The sequence below is a fragment of the Prionailurus bengalensis genome, chromosome B2, assembly GCF_016509475.1.
Source record: "Prionailurus bengalensis isolate Pbe53 chromosome B2, Fcat_Pben_1.1_paternal_pri, whole genome shotgun sequence".
In the NCBI taxonomy this organism is placed as follows: domain Eukaryota; kingdom Metazoa; phylum Chordata; class Mammalia; order Carnivora; family Felidae; genus Prionailurus; species Prionailurus bengalensis.
The window spans coordinates 110,439,793-110,459,664 of NC_057349.1; the positions used below are offsets into that span (position 1 = coordinate 110,439,793).

General features: G+C 37.5%; 1 protein-coding gene across 2 annotated transcripts in view; it reads left to right on the forward strand.

Annotated features, from left to right (window-relative positions):
* Nucleotides 1–19,872, forward strand: part of PKIB (cAMP-dependent protein kinase inhibitor beta) — a 152,102-nt gene that overhangs the window by 63,572 nt on the left and 68,658 nt on the right. The window contains exon 2 of one of the 2 annotated variants that reach the window (XM_043592232.1): nt 3,167–3,264. The exons of the other annotated variant lie outside the window; for it this stretch is intronic. The gene's annotated coding sequence lies outside the window, so the exon portion shown is untranslated. The remainder of the gene's footprint in view (nt 1–3,166; nt 3,265–19,872) is intronic. 2 annotated transcript variants of the gene reach the window in all.

The window sequence follows — 19,872 nt, forward strand, 5'->3', positions numbered from 1 at the left end:
CCATATTTCCACCAAAGTATAAATTCATGGCATAAATTCATTTTTTAAAGAAACGCATAGAGCAAAAGTGAACATAAAACATTTGCAAATCTTGGTTTTAAAGTTATGATACATCTTTTGCTCCTGCAAGTAAAGATGTATGAACTTTCTATTCAGTAATCACTACCTGAGTACTTACAGTATGTCGTGCTAAGTCCCATGGATGGATGAATAAAACATTGCCGTTCAAGATGTTCACAGGCTGCTAAGGAAGATTGTTACACACAGAGCCGTAAGGCATAGCTGCCATGATTAGTGCATCGGAGAGTTATGAACAAAGTGATTTAGTGGCAGGGATTATGATTAGTCTCAAACTGGAGCAATTCCAAAGAGCTTTACAAGGGAAGCAGCATTTGAGTTGGGATCCCTTAAGGATGGCCTAGATACTGCTAATTGAGAGCAAAAGATGATGTACATTGTAGGCAGAGGAGCAGGGTGGTTTCCATGTGGGCTGTTGGTACAATTCTTTTGGCATTTGTTTCTAGCCCAATATGGCCAACAGGTTCAAACCAGTACATCTTATCACATCTTGTGCAAAGTCTCATGTATGGAAGGTACTCAGTAAGTATTGATTTTGAGCATCTAAATGAATAAACAAACAAACTTCCAGATCCTTCTTAATATGTGACAATAATTTCAAATACAATTATACTTCACTGAGAGTTATTTTATTTACTTGGTTGTATCTATGCAACTCAAAGGAGAATTTAGACTTTGTGAACTCTGATTAACATTCATTTCACCCAATTTTAAGAAAATATAGCTGTGGTCTTTATTCCTATCACTCTGCCCTTCTCTTGCTTTACTTAATTTCTACACTTTCTTTAGTTTGTTTAGATGCATGAGTTCAAATATATCCCCCCATCCTTTTTTTTAAGTCTAAAATATACACTTCCTTGAACTGAGGCTACGATGCTGTTTATATATGAAATGATACTTGGGTTGATATTTTGTATTTTCTCTTTAGAAGCAAAACAAAGTCATCCTGTTATACACATTCCACATTCTCCAGTTAAAACCTACAACAGAATGATAGAGAATAGGCACATATTTCGTATCTGAAAGTGTCCAGTAATGTATGGAGTAATTATCTGAGTTTTTAGGAGACTGCACTAACATTTGTGCCATAAATGACAGTTGGATTATTTCAGTTATGGTAGTTTTAGCCAATTAAAATTTGTCACGGTTTTGAGCCCCTTTTCCTTTTCTTTCCTCTTTAGATTCAGCACGTCTTAGAAATCCAAATATGTTAGAGTATGATTCCTTTGGTGTTTTCCCCCACTTTGGAAGCCCAAACAAAACCCTTTAGAGCATCATAGTCCCAGAAGGAAGCTGCAAGACTTAAAAGTGTGATCACAGCTACCTTTTCTAGGATCCCAATCTGAATCTAGAGTTAACACACAAGAAGCACATTTTTTATTGTTGCAGTTCTTCGGGGAGGGTAATAATAGTATTGCATATTTGGTATTTTATTGTATGTGATCACCCTTGATTCCCAGAACAGCCTATAGAGATAAGCAAGATAAATATTTCCATCCCCATTTGATAAACAAAGCTCTGCCATTTACCTAACAAGAAAGGAGATGACTCCTCAAAGTCAACAGGTGATAAATGGATGAACTGGATGAACTGGAACTAGAACTAAGATCACTGTTTCTGCCCTTTATTACAATGCCCTTGGACTTTCTTGTGCTGGATTACTTGTAAGCTGTGAGGAAATATGAGAAGCAAAGGAAAAAGAAGAGTAATGAAATTATTTGAAAACTACCTTAAAAGATGGCTAGCATAATGCTGTTGGCATTTGGGGAACAAGTTACTTCATTTGAGAATAATGGTTAAACATTTCCGCTATGTATAATTCTTGGGTTTTATACAAATTAAAAGTTCAGTTAGTGTCCCAACATGAATGGTGTGTGGAATATGGACTGGAAAAGGCTTGCGTCGAACCAGGGAGCCTACTGAGCGATGTTGTAACATCTGAAAGAACTGATGGGGTGGAGGAAGATGTGGGCATATGGTAATGGAATTGGAAGAGTGAGCTGAGGAACATTCTGAGCCTGAAATAGACAGAGTTTGGTGGTTTATGGGGAAGAGGGGTGAGAAGAAAACAGCAGACAGCTCTGGACTCTTTCCTGCTCTGAATAACCCTCGTAAAGTTAGACAGCACATATAAACATAGGAATATTGACAATACTGGCCCCACACTTTGTAGAAAAAGGAACAGGTAATCTCCCTAACATGAAACATGGTGCTCTCATCTAGGACAACAAAACATTTACCACATGCTCAAATATGTAGATGGCCCCAGTGAAAGGGGACCTGGGTTCAGCCACCTCTGTCAGGAATATATGTAGGAGTGAAAATAACCAATTTGTTTTCTGTACAATTAGTTTTAAAATAGGGGCTTTTGATATGTAAATACTTAAAAGAGTGTGAATAGGAAAACCTAGCAAGTGGATCAGATGCCTATTCACAGCAAATTTTCAAGCTACTTCTTGATATGGAGGCATTAGGTGTAGACTAAATTTTACTGGGTTCATTTTATCTTCCATAATTCCAAATATTATGGGGAAAACAATGTCTTTGCTTCTTGGCGTTGGAATTCAAATATGGATTGCTGCAGGGATTTGGTGCTTTTAAAATCACACATTTAAGAAAGGTTGTCACTCATCTAGTGAATCTATTTTCATTGGAAATTTGGAGAGCTGAAGAAAAGTATATATCTTGCTATATAGGTGATTTCACTATTCAGTAAGAATGTGTGTGACTGCTCATGTTACACAGTCTTAGAAGCAAAACTGAAGAAAGATTGCTCAGAACACAACTGATGAGTTTGAACAGTGAACCAAATAATAATAAGAAACACACTCCTCATTTATAAGGGAGTATTGAGCTGCTTACTCAAGGAAATTTATCCTGTTCCTGCTATAAATCAGAAGAGTATTAAAAAAAAAATCAGGATGAGGAATGGAAAAATAACAATGAATGTTGTTTTAAAACTGTGCAGCATTTTGTTGTTAAGTTAGACAATGTTATTGCCGAAGGAACCATGTGTTCTTTTCCAAAATAGACAAGGAATGAGAGATGTTAATCTTAATAAATCTTTTTCCCCCTTTGTTTCCTTCAGGGGTCACGTGTATACTGAAAGGCACTTGATCAAGAGAAATCTGGGGGAAGCTGGAAACCATCAAGTTATTGAGGCCACACAGGGCAGAAAAGATAGAAGTAGGTACACTTTTGATCCATTGATCCTGCTATTGAGGATGTCCCTAAAAATATCTTTGTTGCTATAAAGCCAGAGGACAGCAAAGAAAAGGTGCAGTGGTAGTCTTTATTTTAGAAAAAAAAGTCAATACAGTTTAATCGAAGCTTGGTAGAATCTATTGTTAATGTCAGATTAATAGCAAATAACGCATGCTGAGAATTCGAGATTGACATTTTCATCTTGTGTTTGCCGGAGACCAGTGATTAGTACAGAGGCTGAGCCTAGCTTGATATTTACATTCTTAGTTGTGCTTGTTTAAGTTGTTCTTAGCAGAGGAAGTCAGCTTACCAAAATAATGTTTAAAATTTATAGTCTTTAAAACAGAAGAGAAACTCACTAGGTCTATCAGGTCAATTCTAATCTCCTCAGAGACCATAGTAAATACAAGCAAATATTTCTTTTTTTTAAAGTTTATTTATTTATTTTGAGAGAGAGTGTGTGCAGGAGGGGTAGAGGGAGAAAGAAAGGCAGAGCCTGACACAGGGCTCGAACTCACTAACTGTGAGATCATGACCTGAGCTGAGCCAAGAGCCAGATGCTTAACTGACTGAGCCACCCAGGTGCCCCCAAGTAAATATTTCTTGATGATACTGATTGGTGGAAAAAATGTGAAATACTCTTTTTTGAGAAACAGATTTCTTTGTGCCGGTGATATGTGTCTATATATCCATATATACCATGTATTTCATATTTACAAATAACGTATATATGATAATAATTATATATGTATATACACATATATATACATGATACCCATTTGTGTAGGTGAATATGAATATATACAGATCTCTGTATATACTCATATGTATATATAGAATATATATCACATATATTTATATCTGTGTATGCTTTTATTCACCTATTGTGTCCTTTAAAAATGAGGCTACATTCACGTTGCAATCTTAATATTTCACGAAAATTCTATTACATTGGTAGGACTTATATTTGAGGCCACTTCACTGTTTTAGTGCTGTGTTCTCCCAGCCAAAGAGAGAGGCCTGCCCCCACCCTTGCACTTCAGATGGCAGATCAGAAAACATGGAGTAAGCGTCAGCCTGTGTGAAGGTTCTAACATTCTCCTCCCACTCTCAGATTCCCATGAGAACAAAAAGCTCCAAGGGAACAGGAAAGAGTGGAAGACATTAAATTTGGTTTAGGCTCGTTGCCTGGTTTTCTCAAAACCAGTACAACTTTTTTTAATGACCCACAGTAGTTTCATGGAGACAGTGGCAATACGTTCATTTTCATGTGTTATTGGAGCATTTTTACTTTCATGTCAACTTTTAAATTTATGACTGCAGAGAGTAACACGTCTTAATTGAAATATACCTTTTATTATGAAACAATTTCATACCAATAGTTTTATCAAAAGCACTTATCTTTCCCTATAAATAAACAAAATCTCCATACTAAGAAAAAATAGCAAGTAAAATTGTAAACATTAATTTTGTATTTAAGGAAAATTAAGACTAACAAAATAATTTATTGAGTCTTTATTGTAGGTGGAGTATATAGTGATTTATAAAGATAATCTTCTGTAATCCTCACAAAAACTCCATGTGAGGAAGGTAAGGAAAGAATGTTTTTCTCTGTGATAAAAATGCACCTTGCCAAGTGCACACATTTAGCCAGTGGGTGGTGAAGTTAGGATTTGAGCCTAATTTTGTCTGATGTTTAAGCCTATGCTCTTGACCAGCTTGGATAGCAAGATTTGGCAGGAGCTAAAATATTCTGTTTAGATGAGTAAAGTATCTTGTTTTCATCAGGTATTTATAATCGGTGGTCGAAAATACACATTTTTCCCGAACACTTTATCTCATATTCTATGAACTCTACAAAAGAGATGAACACTTTTCTGATTCATTTAATAAAAAAAGCATAACTCTAAATCCCCCCCCAAACACTAGTAAAAGTAAGACAAAAAAGAATCACAGAAATTCATTGAAATACTGGACATAGGAATGTAGGAATCAACAAAATAGAATAATACAATAAATGATGTTTATTCTAGGAATGTACAAGTGGTTCAATATTGGGAAATTTATTAAAATAATTTTATAGTAATAGACTAAAGAATAAAACTCCTACTTCTTATTTCTTAATAGAATTCCAAATAACATTTGTTAAAATGCAACTCTGTTTCTCTTAAGAAAAAACACATATATACAACAGAGTAACTTAGGAATAGGGAGATATTATTAAACTGTGAAAAAGCAATTTCAAGAAAACAAAATGTTAGAGGCTTACTGGGTGCTCAATTTCATCATTTATAATTAACATCATTCTATAAATTCTAGCCAATACAACAAATTTTTTAAAAGACTAACATTTTTAAAACTTTAATTATATATGCTAGAAACTGTTCTAAATACTTTACAAATATTAACTCATTTAATTTTCACCACAATCCTAGGATACGAACTATTATCATCTTCATTTTATAAATCAAGAAGCTGAGGCCCAGAGAAACTAAGTAACTTGGCCAAGGTCACACAGCTAATTAGTGATTAGAACTCAAGCAGTTTAACTCATGTGTCTTTAATGTCAAACTATATGGTATGCTGATTCTCAAAGGTTTTAATCATTAGAAAAGAGGTGACATCTTTTTCACTTAAAAATGATTATATTTTTTATGAAAAATACCAGAAAATTAACTGAAGAACTATTAGAATAAGAAACTGTTAACTTGCCATACAAAAGATAAATGTGAATAAATCCATTGACTTTTCGATAACAGCTAAAACGTGATGAGGAAATCTCATTTATAATAGCAATAAAATATTGTATATCTATGAGTAAACTGTGTAAGAAATTAAGGCTTAAATGTGTAAGGCTTAAATGAAGACAATAATATTTTATTGAGAAACACAAAATAAGATTAGCCGTAATGGAGATTTATACCGTATTCCTGGATGAGAATAGCAAATGTTGTAATGGTGTTGGCTTCCCCCCCAAAATTTATAAAGTCAATGCAATTCCACTTAAAAACACAGATTTTGGGGTGCCTGAATGGCTCAGTCCATTGAGTGTCCTACTTCTGCTCTGGTCATGAGCTCACAGTTCCTGACTTCAAGCCCCACACACTGACAACGTGGAGCCTGCTGCAGATTCTCTGTCTCCCTCTCTCTCTGTCCCTCCCCTGCTCACACACTGTCTCAAAAATAAATAAGTAAATAAAATAAAATGAAAACAAAATAAAAACAGATTTTTAGGAATATGTTGGCAAAATGATTATTAAAATTCATGTGAAAGAAGGGGCAGCCTGGGAAAGCACATTTTTGAGAAAGAATAATAAGGAAGGAATTTTATTTCCAAGTATTAAAAAATATTATAAAGTTACCATTACTAAGATGATATAGTAATTTTACTAAAACAGAGACTTAGAGGAACTAAGTCAGCTTGAAAATTCCCCAAAGAAATTTAAGCACATAAAGGTAATGTATAATAAAGACAGCATTTCATGTTAGGGGAGAAAATACTGACTATTACATGAACACAATTCCAATAATTGGTTAATGTTAGGAAATCCTGTAAATTTGGATCTTCTATTCACACAAGATACAAATATCTATCAAATTAAAGAAGAAAGAACAGTGAGACATGACTAGAAGAAAATGGATTGGTGAATACTTTTATAATCTTGTCTAATATGACATCAAGGGCAGAAACCATAATTGAAGCTTTATAGAATTGAAAATGAACATATTAAAACTTCTGTACATATAAGGAGAAAAAAGATTCAAGCAGCATGCCTAATAATGTAAAATTTGAAAATTATTTTTTCTTGATTTTTTGGGAATTAATAAATCAGCAAGTTCTGACTAATATTCCAAATACACCGCTCTCTGAAGGCTTAATAAAGCAGAGCCCATTCTGGCATAGTAGTCATTTGGTATTGCACCTGCTGTAGGCACAAAGCATTACAGACATTTTGTAGAGTGAATATATAGTATGTCTTAGCTAAAAATAAAGATTGGACTCTAGAAATGACCAAATAGTGACAGAGAAATTAGGATTATTCCACCTAAAAAGGTCAATGAAATTTGAGTTAAACTATCCAAGAAAGTAAGGAATTTCAGGTAGACAGTTTTATAATTCTTACATATTCCAAAACATTTCATTTCAATAGAAGTTATTGACAATATGATTGAGTAATGTTTGAATTTGTATAATGAGTTAAAATGTTATCTCTAATAAAAATGAAATCATTCCAGTTTCCTGTCTTGGATTATGTCATAGTGGATAATTGCAGAGGAATGTCATGATGATCAAATTTGGAGAGAAGTATTTCCTGTTTTATTGTAGAGCATAGTACAAGAAAGGTTGTTTTCTTCATCTCCCTCTAGAGTAGCTTCGCTCCTTCAATGCTGGAGCCCTAGAACAAATGGGAAAGCAAAATTCATTGTCATCAATGGACAAAGAAATAAAGGAAAAAAGTTTGATTTTATTTTAAATATCCCAGGTAATATCAGCTTGCACTATGACAATTCACATTAACACTAACAAAACAGTAATATTCTATCTTGGACCCTATTAGAAAAGTTGCTAAACTCTGAGCCCCAAATATCTCATGAGAAAGAGTAACCAGCAGACCCATGAACCTCCTAATCTTTTTTCTGTTCTCATTCAGTCCTTCTCAGTGTCTTTGGTCAATGTGTTGATTCTTGGCCACTGCTATTCCTCCTGAGGTCACTGCCCCTGCTGCATGCCTTTCCATGGTGGTCCCTCAACTGACGTGGACCCCCCCCCCCCCAACCTCTGCCTCTTCTCCATCTGTGGTGGCCTTTTGACTCCAGGGTCAAATTGCCCAATGTTCTGCATTCATCCACCTTTCCCCTTCTTTCTAACTTGACCATTGCTCTTGGATCAGGTTTGCTTTTTTAACTCTTTTTATCTACCAACTCTAAAGAGTTTTCTCCTTCTCTTATGCATGGGCCAGAACTATTAATAGGTGGCTTTTTGTCTTAGAGGTCTTGGTGCTGGGGATTGGCTAACAGCCATTATCAGTGTCCTTCCTATAAAAAATTTTAGGTACTTATGAAGTTATGTCCTTGGCAGATTTCTCCTGCTGGCTCATGATGCATGCCTAGAAATGTCTGAATCTTAAAAGAAAAAAGAAAGAAAAAGAAAAAAAAAAGATTAATCCAGCTTAGTCCCTAGCTCTAATACCCCTGCTAAAAAAATATTGATTAAAACATACATTTTTTTGTTCATATACACTTAGTATGTATATATTGTTGACCATCCTCAGAAAAAGGCCTGGAGATAGCCAAAAGGAATGTATAGAATGTTTTCTTTCTTTTTTTTAAAGAGTTTATTTATTTATTTTGAGAGAGACAGAAAGAGAGCACAAGTGGGAGAGGGGCAGAGAGAGAGGGTGACGACAGAGGATCTGAAGCAGGCTCTGCGCTGACAGCAGACAGCACTGTGTGGGGCTTGAACTCACAAATTGTGAGATCATGACCTGAGCTGAAGTCAGACGCTTTAACCTCCTGAGCCACTCAGGTACCCCTAGAATATTCTCTTCCCATAATAAAAGCAAAAGAGAGGCTTAGCCATTTTGTGTTAAATAAGAGTAACAAAACTGAACAAGTACAACCCTAAAGATAAAGAAATCAATCTTGTTGATTTCATGCTAGCCGGACTGTCATCTTTGCAGATTGTTAGAAAACTGTTTGTGAAGCAGTCAGTTCTGGAGAGAAAAATGGGCAACAAAACAAATAAACAACAAACAAAAGAGCAGAACAAACAGACACCCCTGTAAAGGGGAGGAAAGCACTAATTGTTAGTGATCAAAATACTAGTCTTTTATTGTTTGTAGAGTTTGCAAAACTCATTTTCTCATTAATTATTTATTGAGCACTTACCCCATTTAGCCTGTGCCAGGCACTGTTGTGAGCACTGAGGATACAGAGCTGAAGACACTTTGCAATTCTCCAGGGTTTGTGAACTGCCAGAATCTGAGGAGACCCTAAAGAGAGCCATATAAGGAGCGGCTGACATTTAGTAGTTTGGGGAGGTCCTGTGGATGACATGCTAACTTTCTTCAATTACGTGAGGAATATCATCTGTTCTATATGATTAAGAAGGAATAGGTTGAGTGGATGGGAATCAGAGGAAGACCTGTTTTTATTTAATCAAAGAAATAGCTACCTGAAATGGTAATAAGCTATTTCTGGTAATTGAAATGGTTTCAGAAGATTGGTACCATTAGGAAAGAATGTGGCACAAGGAATTAATTTATGGGATGGTAAGAGCCTGGGGACGGAGGGTTGGCAGTTAACTTCTTTTTTAAAAAAAAATTTTTTTTAACGTTTATTTATTTTTGAGACAGAGAGAGACAGAGCATGAACAGGGGAGGGTCAGAGAGAGGGAGACACAGAATCTGAGACAGGCTCCAGGCTCTGAGCTGTTAGCACAGAGCCCGACGCGGGGCTTGAACTCACTGACCGTGAGATCATGACCTGAGCCGAAGTTGGCCACTTAACCTACTGAGCCACCCAGGCGCCCCGGTAGTTAACTTCTCTCTGAGGATAAGAGTTCTATGATCTGTTATTGAGATCGTTGATACAGTAGGGGCTCCCCTGAAGACAATACAGTGAGAGACTCTATGGCTGCTTTGAAATCAGGCCCACCAGCTTTGCAATTAACTCCTAGACCTTGGCCAAATTTCCCATCTGCAAGCCCTCATTCCAACATCAGAGAAATGGGGATAGTAATAGCATATGTCTCCTAGGACTGCACTGAGAATTGAATAAAATGAGTATAAGTCAACAGATTAAAAATGTTTAGCCTATAATAGGACAGTTGGTAACTGGTAGTGTTATAATGGGGACCTAGAGTCTTATCCTGGGAACACTTGGACTGCCTTAAACCATCCAGCAAGTAAAAATGATTCCCACTGTTGTAGAAAGTCCCTCTTGCCCTATCCTGGGATTTATAAAAACAAAATCTTTCTGAAATGTGCAGTGAGCAATAATAAGCACATACAACATTACAAAACACATTGGGTCAGTTGTTCCATTTTGTTAGCATTTGCTTAGTATTTATCTCTTCTTAGAAGCTAGAAAGATTCCTTTTTTAGCTCAGTCTCTAGCTCTTTGAATTATGCTGAGGGACCTATATTGTCAACCTATGCCAGTGAAATCAAAAAGGATCTTGGAAAATGTGCTATGACCTGTTCAAAGAGAGCCTGCTTATGCATGTTGGATGACTTTGAAAGTCGCTGGGGCTTTGTTTGTCACTAAGTACCTGTGTTGCAATCAGTTCCTGTGTTTCAGTCATGTAGTTGGTATCAACCATTGAATAGTTCGATTCAACCATAAGAAGGCCGGAGGAACTTCAGGTGGTTGCACTAGAGCCAGGTTATGCCAACAGGAACCAATAAAGCAATTAGTGATTGCCTGTAACACCAGCTCAGCAGACTGGTTGACTGCAGGTTATGCTTACCAGCTGCAATTACCAAGCCATTTCTATATGTTTACTTTTCCAGGCCTGGCTTTGATTAGCTCCGTCTTCTTTTGTTTCAGTAGTGCATGTTCTGTAATTTCTATATTGAGACATTTAAACAAGGCAGAGAATAAAATCAACAAAGAATAAAATCAACTCCTATCTCTCAGAATTATCATTTTATTTTATATTTGCTTCATCTTTCTTTTTAAAGAAATAAAAAGCTATAATTCATTAAACCTCCTTTCAGAAGCATCTATGTATTAGTGTCTATTGTTCCAATCCATTTTATACTTTTACTCACATATTTATGCAACCACTTCAATATTTAGTCCTGGTTTGTGTTTTTAAAATTTACAAAACTAACTTCACACTGCTTTTCACAACACTGTTTTTGACATCTTTGTAGTTACAGATAATTCTATCTCTGTCCTCCGTGGTGAAATTTTTATTTTCCTTGATAAGACATCTGCTATTCATATCTAGTGGCCTCCCTTACTCCTAAATCAGGCTCATGGATGACAGGATGTTATTGCTGGATGAGTTAGGAGAAAGCATCATACTAACTTACGTCCTACTATGTTGTCAACACTGAGACCTTTTGAAAATGACAAAAACTAAGCTGGATGGGAAGTCAGGAAAATGTAAATAAACTAGGACTTTCCCAGGCAAATCACAATGAAGAATTAACTTGCAAATGAAAAACAAAACAAAACAAAAAATAAAAACAACAAAAAACAATGCTGTGAGAGGTGAAATGACTTTCTGGGTTACACAGCTGGTTAATGGAAGGCCTCGAAATACCCAGCCCAAATCTGAAACAATTGTGTGGGGTAAAATAGACAAAGCTTGCCAATCCATTGTTCTTTTCATCAGGTTGTTTGTTATGTTTAAAAAAGATAGAAGATAACGGATTTAGGGCCACTTCATCAGGAAAATGCCTGATATCCTGCCTTTAGAATAGCTGATTACACTATGGCTTTAATCCATCATGTTTTTCTATGATGGCCCAAGTAACCCTAATTATTGCTTCTTTCCACTGGATTAGCACTCTGTTCCTTTTGTCCCAATAGGTAGTAGAATGTGGCCAGGTAAATAAGGTTTCACTGGTGATCAGAGGTCATTTATTTTCCAGTTACTTGTCAGCTTTGCTTTGCCCTATAGTTTTCTCGTTAACAGCTGGCGAGTTAATGAACATGACATGTCTGTTTCTGCAAGGTTTGGGTGTGCCAAGATTGTGGAGGAGACAGAACTAACTCCCCAACTAGCCAAGGGTTTTCAGTTCCAACTAAGGTCTGCAGTTTCCTTTAAGCAGGCTTAATCTCAGGTGTTTTTCATAGTAAACTGGTACCAAATTAGATCATTTATAGTACATGGAGTTAGGACAAGTAATTCATTATTTCATTTTAAACTTCTAAACTAATATAGCTCCTTGGGTTAAAGGCTTGAAAATAGTTTTTAAATTTTACTTGTTTTAAATTTGTTTTTGTTTTTCCAAGATATTTTATACAATTATAAGATAAATAAAACCTATTAACTACCTGCTGGAAATAAATTTAAGTACTAATGTACTCTATATAAGTTAAATGCCATTCTGAAAGTGAAGATTTATCATGTTTTAAGTATCAAGTTTCACCTGAGTAGATTCTTCATAAGATTATGGTAATTTGATTGTTTTACAAATAAGTTCAGCCTGAAAAATTCTCATTTACAGGTGTTTGAGAACATATCCTATTTTTTATTAATTTCACATCAGTCTATTATACTGTCTTGTAAATAGCATAGAAACTATAACTATAGTCATAAAAAATAAAAAATCCATTGGTAGGGAAGTGCTTATGGTTGTTTTAAAACACAACCCTAAAAGGTCATGGGTATAACTTTTGAAAAGGTGAAATCATTGTCCAAAAGCTGCACAGGAGATGGTAATTATTATTTGTCTCAGATGACATATCTTCCCATTGTTGAAAGACTTCATGAATATTTTAGCCGCTGATTGTTATTAAAGTCTTCAGGGTATAACAGTTCCTTATGTGTGGGCATGGCTGCTGCAGGGTGGCTAAAAGGACAATATCCCTCAGTCATACCCACATTGCCTACCTATGAAGGCTCCTCTTTGGTTTAGTCTGGTTTGTGGTTATATGCTATTTGTATATTATGTGGAACATGGCTCAACTGTGTGAGCTGACTGCCAAGGGGCCCCCTAACATGAGCCACTTGATTTATAATTATTCTATATGTTAGTTTGAAGAGTCTGTTCTTAGTACTTAAACACATATCATAGCTTAATCACATCACATCAATTGTAATTTCAGCAGTACTTTATAATATTCTTTGGCTGTTTTGTTTGTGGCAATGTACTAGCCCACCATATATGATTTCATGTCTCTCGGACACTAGGTAAACATTGAAACAACACAAAAGATTTGATGGAAAGATCACTAAACATCGGAAGTGAAATCTCTGTTCGATACCTTGCTTTGCCGTGATCTAGCTGTGTAAGTCTTAGTAAGTCATTCAGAGAGAGAACACGTGCAGTGGATCAAATCCTTGGCTGCCAAATTTCAGTCCTGCTTGTGCCATTTATTAGCTGTTTGTTCTGGGACAAGTTACTTAACCTCTCTGTGTTTCAGGGTTCTCATCTATAAAATAGTACCTATCCTAGAGGGTTATTAAGAAGATTAAGTTAATTGGTATTTATAAATTTCTTAATGCCTGTATGACTGTTTAGTACAATTTTCATGTGGTCAGACTTCACTGGGTTTGATTTCTATAAGAGTATCTCCAATTTGAAGATTGTATTATTCTAAGTTTTTGTTTCTTGCCTTTGTTTTCAACACACCTTTAACTCATTCAACTTGTACTATTGACAACATTGTTTCTACAGAGAGTATTAGTGGCTATGTGGTCTAATGTTGATCATTTTTTTTGTCATTTTTAAACTTTTAAAGATTTTATTTTTAGGTAATCTTTACACCTAATGTGGGGCTCGAACCCACAACCCTGAGATCAAGAGTGACACACTCCACCCACTGAGCCAGCCAGGTGCCCCTGTCATTTGCTTTAAATTAAAGCATAAACTGAAGAATTGCTTTAAAATCTAGGCAAAATATCTATCCATCTCATAATTGTATAGACTGTGACAACCTCTATAACTTATTTTTTGTATTGTGTAGACATTTTGTTTACCTTCTAAGGGTTAATGTCACGTATTTCATTTTTCGTTTTCTGTCTTTATAAATGTGATAGCAAGCTGTTTGGAAAGCTGAATTTGATGGTTGCTTTTCACCTCTGTAGTATTAGTGAAAATACTGTCAGGTTTCTTTAGTATAGATTTGTACATGGCTTCTATCTTTTTAAGCTTATCACACACACAACTCTTTGTTTAAAAAACGTGCAATCTAGCCTGTTTCCGGTTCTGTGTCTCCCTCTCTCTCTGCCCCTCCCCCGTTCATGCTCTGTCTCTCTCTGTCCCAAAAATAAATAAAAAAAAACGTTGAAAAAAAATTAAAAAAACGTGCAATCTCTTTTAATTAAGCTTGAAATCTGTTAAATTGAAATATTTTGTAGGGCACAGAGCAGCCTAACATCAGAATAAGAGCTTGTTGGTAGAGGGATGGATCAGTTTGTTTTTTAAAGACAGGACAGACATGCCTATCAGAGTGAAAGAAGCTAATTGGAATTTGTTTCAGTTGATGGGAGAAAGTCCAGTCGAGCTAGTGGGCTTCTTATCTAGGGAGGATGATGACAGCTACAGGAGGCTGTCCAGACAGGCAGGGGGTCGGAGTCCGGGAAGACCAGCAAGGTGCAGCAGATGGTGTCCCAGCAGGTGGGCGTGCCATGGTGACACAGAGTCTGGAAGCAGGCGATATCCAGGCAGATAAACAGAGAGGTCTGATCACAGATAGTGGGGCCCCAGGGTTAGGGCTGGGACTGGGGCCTGAAATTCAGGCCCTGGGAAAACTGGATTGACTAGTACAGAGGACCATTTTGGAGGCAGTGGGGTACCATCCAGGGCATTAAAGACTCTGTTATGGGGGATGAGGGGTGGAGAGGGGAGGCCTCAGAGAAAAGAGAACTTGTGACATCTTCACTTTGAGAGTTGTGTGGCCTGGAGGGAAGCTGGCGTAGGGAGTCAGGCAGGTCTTTATAGATGCTGACTTTGATAGTGCTTAGTATAGACTCATGTGACTGTCTTTTGACAGTCTGAAAAACGTAAGCATGTTAATTACTAAACTGTCCTTTATTTCTAATGGGTTAGAAGGCAACTTTGACATAATGAACCTTGCTATTTTTTTCTTTAAGGCTTGCAGTAACCTTCAGATCAGATTGAATTCCACACAGTTGAACCCACTCACATGGGCCTAAGTTAAGTAAAACATACAGTATAGAGGTGTTACTATTCCTTCCTCTCCTTGGATTTATCCTAAGAAAGTGGTCATGTACCAGAGAAGAGAGTATAAAGTGAGAGGATTAGCAAGTAGGTGGTTGTTTTTGGCTGCACTTACTTGAAATGGAAATGAAGATAGTGCAGAAGTTGCTGAAATTAATTTCCTTAAAATGACATGAAGTGTGAACTGGCCCTTTCCCTGGTAATCATCATTTAAGGGAATATCTGGCCAACTTATGTTACTTGAGAATGCTCTACGTCAAACCAGGACCTCTACCTCCAAGGACTAGAGAGAAAATTGAAAATTGAGTCTTGTCTGTGGCTTAACTTTTAACAGCTTTCTGTTAAAGTTTCCTATTCCTTACATTTTGAAGTAAATCTTAGGCTGATGTTCACTATTTTTGGTTAACATGGCTATCGCGAATTTCCAAAGCTTCAGTGATTGTTTCTCCAAGTACTGTTTTCAATAGAAGAAAATCCATGGTTGTTTCTAACAGATTTTCTTTATAATGGTGAATATTGTCTAGAGAAACTGTGCATTATTTATCAAACGAGATTGCAAGTTGATTGCTAGGGGTAATCGTGAGTGGTGCCACACCCATTTCCACCCTTGGTTCTTGGACTCATGAATCCTATCTGTGGGAGACAGAGTATTATAAATTTGATGTTGATTTAGAGCATATATAGCCTCTTGGAGGATATTGCCAGAGCCCAGCCTGGTACTGCCACCTCACTAGCCCTGTGACTGAGTCTTCAAAGGCCATTCCACTGTTGTGTCATGCCATCTGCTTCAGGGTTTTGGAGAATATGGTATTACCAGTGAGTGAGCATTGATGGTCTTCATTTGCTATGAACTCCTTGACCAGAAGCATTGTTACATGGAATATCATGACAACAGATAAAGCATTTTATAAATCCATGGATGGCAATTTGGGCAGAAATATTGCCCATAGGGAAAGACGTTCTATGTCCAAAATATCTCTTGTGGTAAGAAGAAAGCACTGCCCCTTCCACGATGGAAGCAGATAGCTAGCAGAGTGTCTGGGGAATGGTGCCATATTGGGAACTCAGTGTGTATCTGCTGCTGGCCGATTGAGCACTCAGCAGTGACTATAGCCAAGTCAGCCTAGTGAGTGCAATCTCATGTTGCTGAGCCCATATATAATCTTCACCTCTGCTACCATGGCCACTGTTCATGAATCCATTGGGCAATGACAGCAGTGGCTAGGGAAAGAGGCACAATATCCACAAAAAGGGTCATTCTATCCATTTGATTATTAAAATCTTCCTCTGCTGGGGCAGCTTTTGGTTAACATACACATGAACACAAATATCTTCACATTTGTTGCCCATTCAGAATGGTCTACTGACATAATCTCTTCCCCTAATTTCCTTATCATCAACTTTCTAATAATTTTTTTTTCTAAATTGCTGACTATTCAGTCAGATCATTTGCCACAGCCTATGTACCAGGACAGTTTTATACCTCTGGCCATTTCTCTCTCTAAGCAATATAGACACCTAGCATCATTTTCAATGTTCTGCCTCCTGGGAGGATTTCCCTTCACCATTGCACTTCCAAGATCTATGAGAAAGGGAGCGTACCACTTTCAAGTGGTACCTGTATATCAGACAGAAGCACCTGTAAGCCAGGCCCAAAGTTTCTCTTCTACAATCAACTAGCTTTAGGAAACTCTTTTTGAGGCAGTAGGTGTGGATGGGTAGAGATTAGGTAATGTAGCAGGAGTAAGGGCCATTAGCATTTGGGTGACTTCACCCTGCAATTTATTTATACCTTCAGGGCCTGCTTGAACCTAATCTCACATATATATCCCTTCCAGTTGATACTGGAGTGTTGCTATGCATGCCCAGCTTTATGACTTGCTGGGTCAGACAGCACCCAATTCATGATAAGAAGCTCAGGTCTCATGATAATTTGGTGGGCCATGGTTAGGTGTTCATTTTTTTCTAAGGCCCATAGTAAGCTGGAAGTTGTTTCTCAAAAGGAGAGTAGGTATCTGCAGAGGAAGGTAAAGCTTTCTTCCAAAAGCCTCAAGGTTTGCATTGTATTCACCAACAGGGCCTGCCAAATCTCCAAACAACATCTCTGCCTGCCACTGGTGCTTGTAGGCTGGGAGAAAGATCAACAATATGAATTTTTGTCAGTACAGCAGGTTCTCAAAGGTAGTGGCCTCTCCTTCATTCAGAGGGTTCTGGGTATGTAAAGTAGGTTAAGATGAGGAATTGATTGAGAGGTTGTGACTCTATTTTAATGATTCAAGAGAGACTTCTGCTCACTAGTCCTAGAATTCTTAGGTTTGTACAGATCAAGTAAGTGTTAAATTGCCCATCTATTTTCTAGAGACACCATGATCAAATACCCAATGCCATCAGTTTCTGTTTGCAAGTCAGGCTATTCTAATTATTGTTTTGGTTCTGCTGCCCATTATGGTAACCACATCTGCTTTGTCTTTGGTGATTAAGTGCTGCCACTTGGCCCTGGCATCCAATTTTCCTCATTGTATTTAGGGATGCCAGTTTCATGGCAGCAATTCCCACTGTAATTTCTGACCTACAAAGAGTGACCACAGATTTATTCAAGGAACCTGGGGATTCCCTCACAAATCTATTTCTCACATCATAATGACAGTTGTGTCCTTTTCACCCTCCTGGGGTAGGTAAGCATGTATACATAATAAGCCACTTTAACATTTATTCATTTCTTCTATACCAAGGCAGTCAGTTCTGGCTTTTTGATTTCATTTAACGTTGGTCCATGTTTTAACCAAACACGCAAATTGTTAGACCTTTTTCTAACCCTTGAACTAAAACATTGAATCCAGAATATCTGCTTAGTGATCTCATAGCAATAAATTCATTCTTTAGACAAGGGGTGGGGATCTGCCTCAAGGTGATCTGGGGACCCCCACCATTGAGTTTCCTGGGCGGTTGAGTTATAAAATCTTTGGCCTGGGCACATTTGGCTTCCAACAAAATGGTGAACTTTTTTCCCCACCAGGCAAGGCAGTTTTTCCCAATAATTGAGGTCTTGAGCCAAACCCCAGTAGGAGGACTGGGGCATTCTGTTCCATTAAAAGGTTTGTGGGGACCTAATTCTTTAGCCTTCCATGGCCACCGATCTCCTCATGTTGGTTCCCCCACATGCATAGCAAGAAGAGATCTTTAGAGGCTGGGCTATAGTCTCCGTCAGGGCTAGAAACAAGTTCCTTGAAGTGACTGAAATGAGAGGGGGCTACTTCTTATTTCTTTGTAGAAGGAGTGGAAGACTTGATGGGATGTGGTTGGATGGGCAGTAGTGACTTTTCTTGACATATAGCACAGTCCCTGGGTCTCTGCCTCGCCCATGGATCCAGATGCCAATTCGGTTGCCATTGCCATTTAGAATCTCCTGGGTTAATGATGGTAAAATTAACAGGGTTACAGGCCTTTTATTGACAACCTTACTTAGCAGCCCCCTTCTGAAGGAGTACTGCTGTGCTTTCTTTTTTCCAAGTAGTAGCCCATGAAACATAGCTCCAGCTGGGTCATAAAAACTCAGATGTATAGACACATAAAATGTTTTCCTCACACATGTATTTGTCACTGAGTCGGTATTCCTGCTCCTAATCTAAGCTGCTGCATGGTATATCAAGAGTCCTTGGGCCCTCTATGACAAGTGCCTGCTTTTTTCATATGACAGATGCCTCTGGGCCAATACCTATAACCGCACATTCATCAAACAGCATTGACACCAGTCATTTTGGGTTAGTAATTTGTGTCTGGCTGACCAAGCCCCCCCCACCACCCTTGGTAGGATCAGACTTCTAACCCGTCTTACTGGGGGAGTGTTGTGGGTCAAAGCAAGTGTATTGACTCTCCTGTTGGCAAATAGAATAGGTGGTCTTATTGTGTCTGCAGGTCCCCAGGACTTTTCCTTGGCATGAGAAGTAGGTATAGTATAGTAAGGCCCAAGTGACTCCCTGGCCTGACCTGGTTATGTGAATACATGGGTCACCTGATAAGGAATCTAGGTCTACAGAAAAATTTTTTTATGTTTATTTATTTCTTGAGAGAGAGAGAGAGAGAGAGAGAGAGAGAGAATGCAGGCATGTGAGCAACAAAGGGGCAGAGAGAGAGGGAGATAGAAAATCCCAATTAGGCTCCACACTGTCAGCACAGAGCCCCAAGTGAGGCTCCATCTCTTGAATCATGAGATAATGATCTGAGCCAAAATCAAGAGTGAGAGGCTTAACCAACTGAGCCATCCAGGTGCTCTGAGTTAAATTTTCTAAACTGTGGTTTCTTCATAAAGAAAAATGGAGATAATTCAGAATATTATGTTGGAATAAGATCATGTGTATGAAAAGTGCACGGTACAGAGTAGGTGCTTAACAAGATATATTTTTCTTGTTGCCACCTCTCTACTTTCTGAACATAAAAATGTGTACACAAATAACATTTAAGGTGGAGGTAAGAGTTGTCATTCTAGACATTTCCTCCAGTCTTTCAACTGTGCCTCCATAGTTTATATTCTAAAGGCAAACTCGTAATAATTACCATTTACCTCTAGAATAGCATTTGTATTAATAGATATTTATTGAAATTCTACTATGCTCAGTGTTGTTAACCAAGGCTAAGGTTGTATATTTTAAGGTATAGAAATACCAACTGGCATTATTGTGTGATTGTAGATTTTAAGAACGTAACCTACGTTTTCGTATTCTATCCT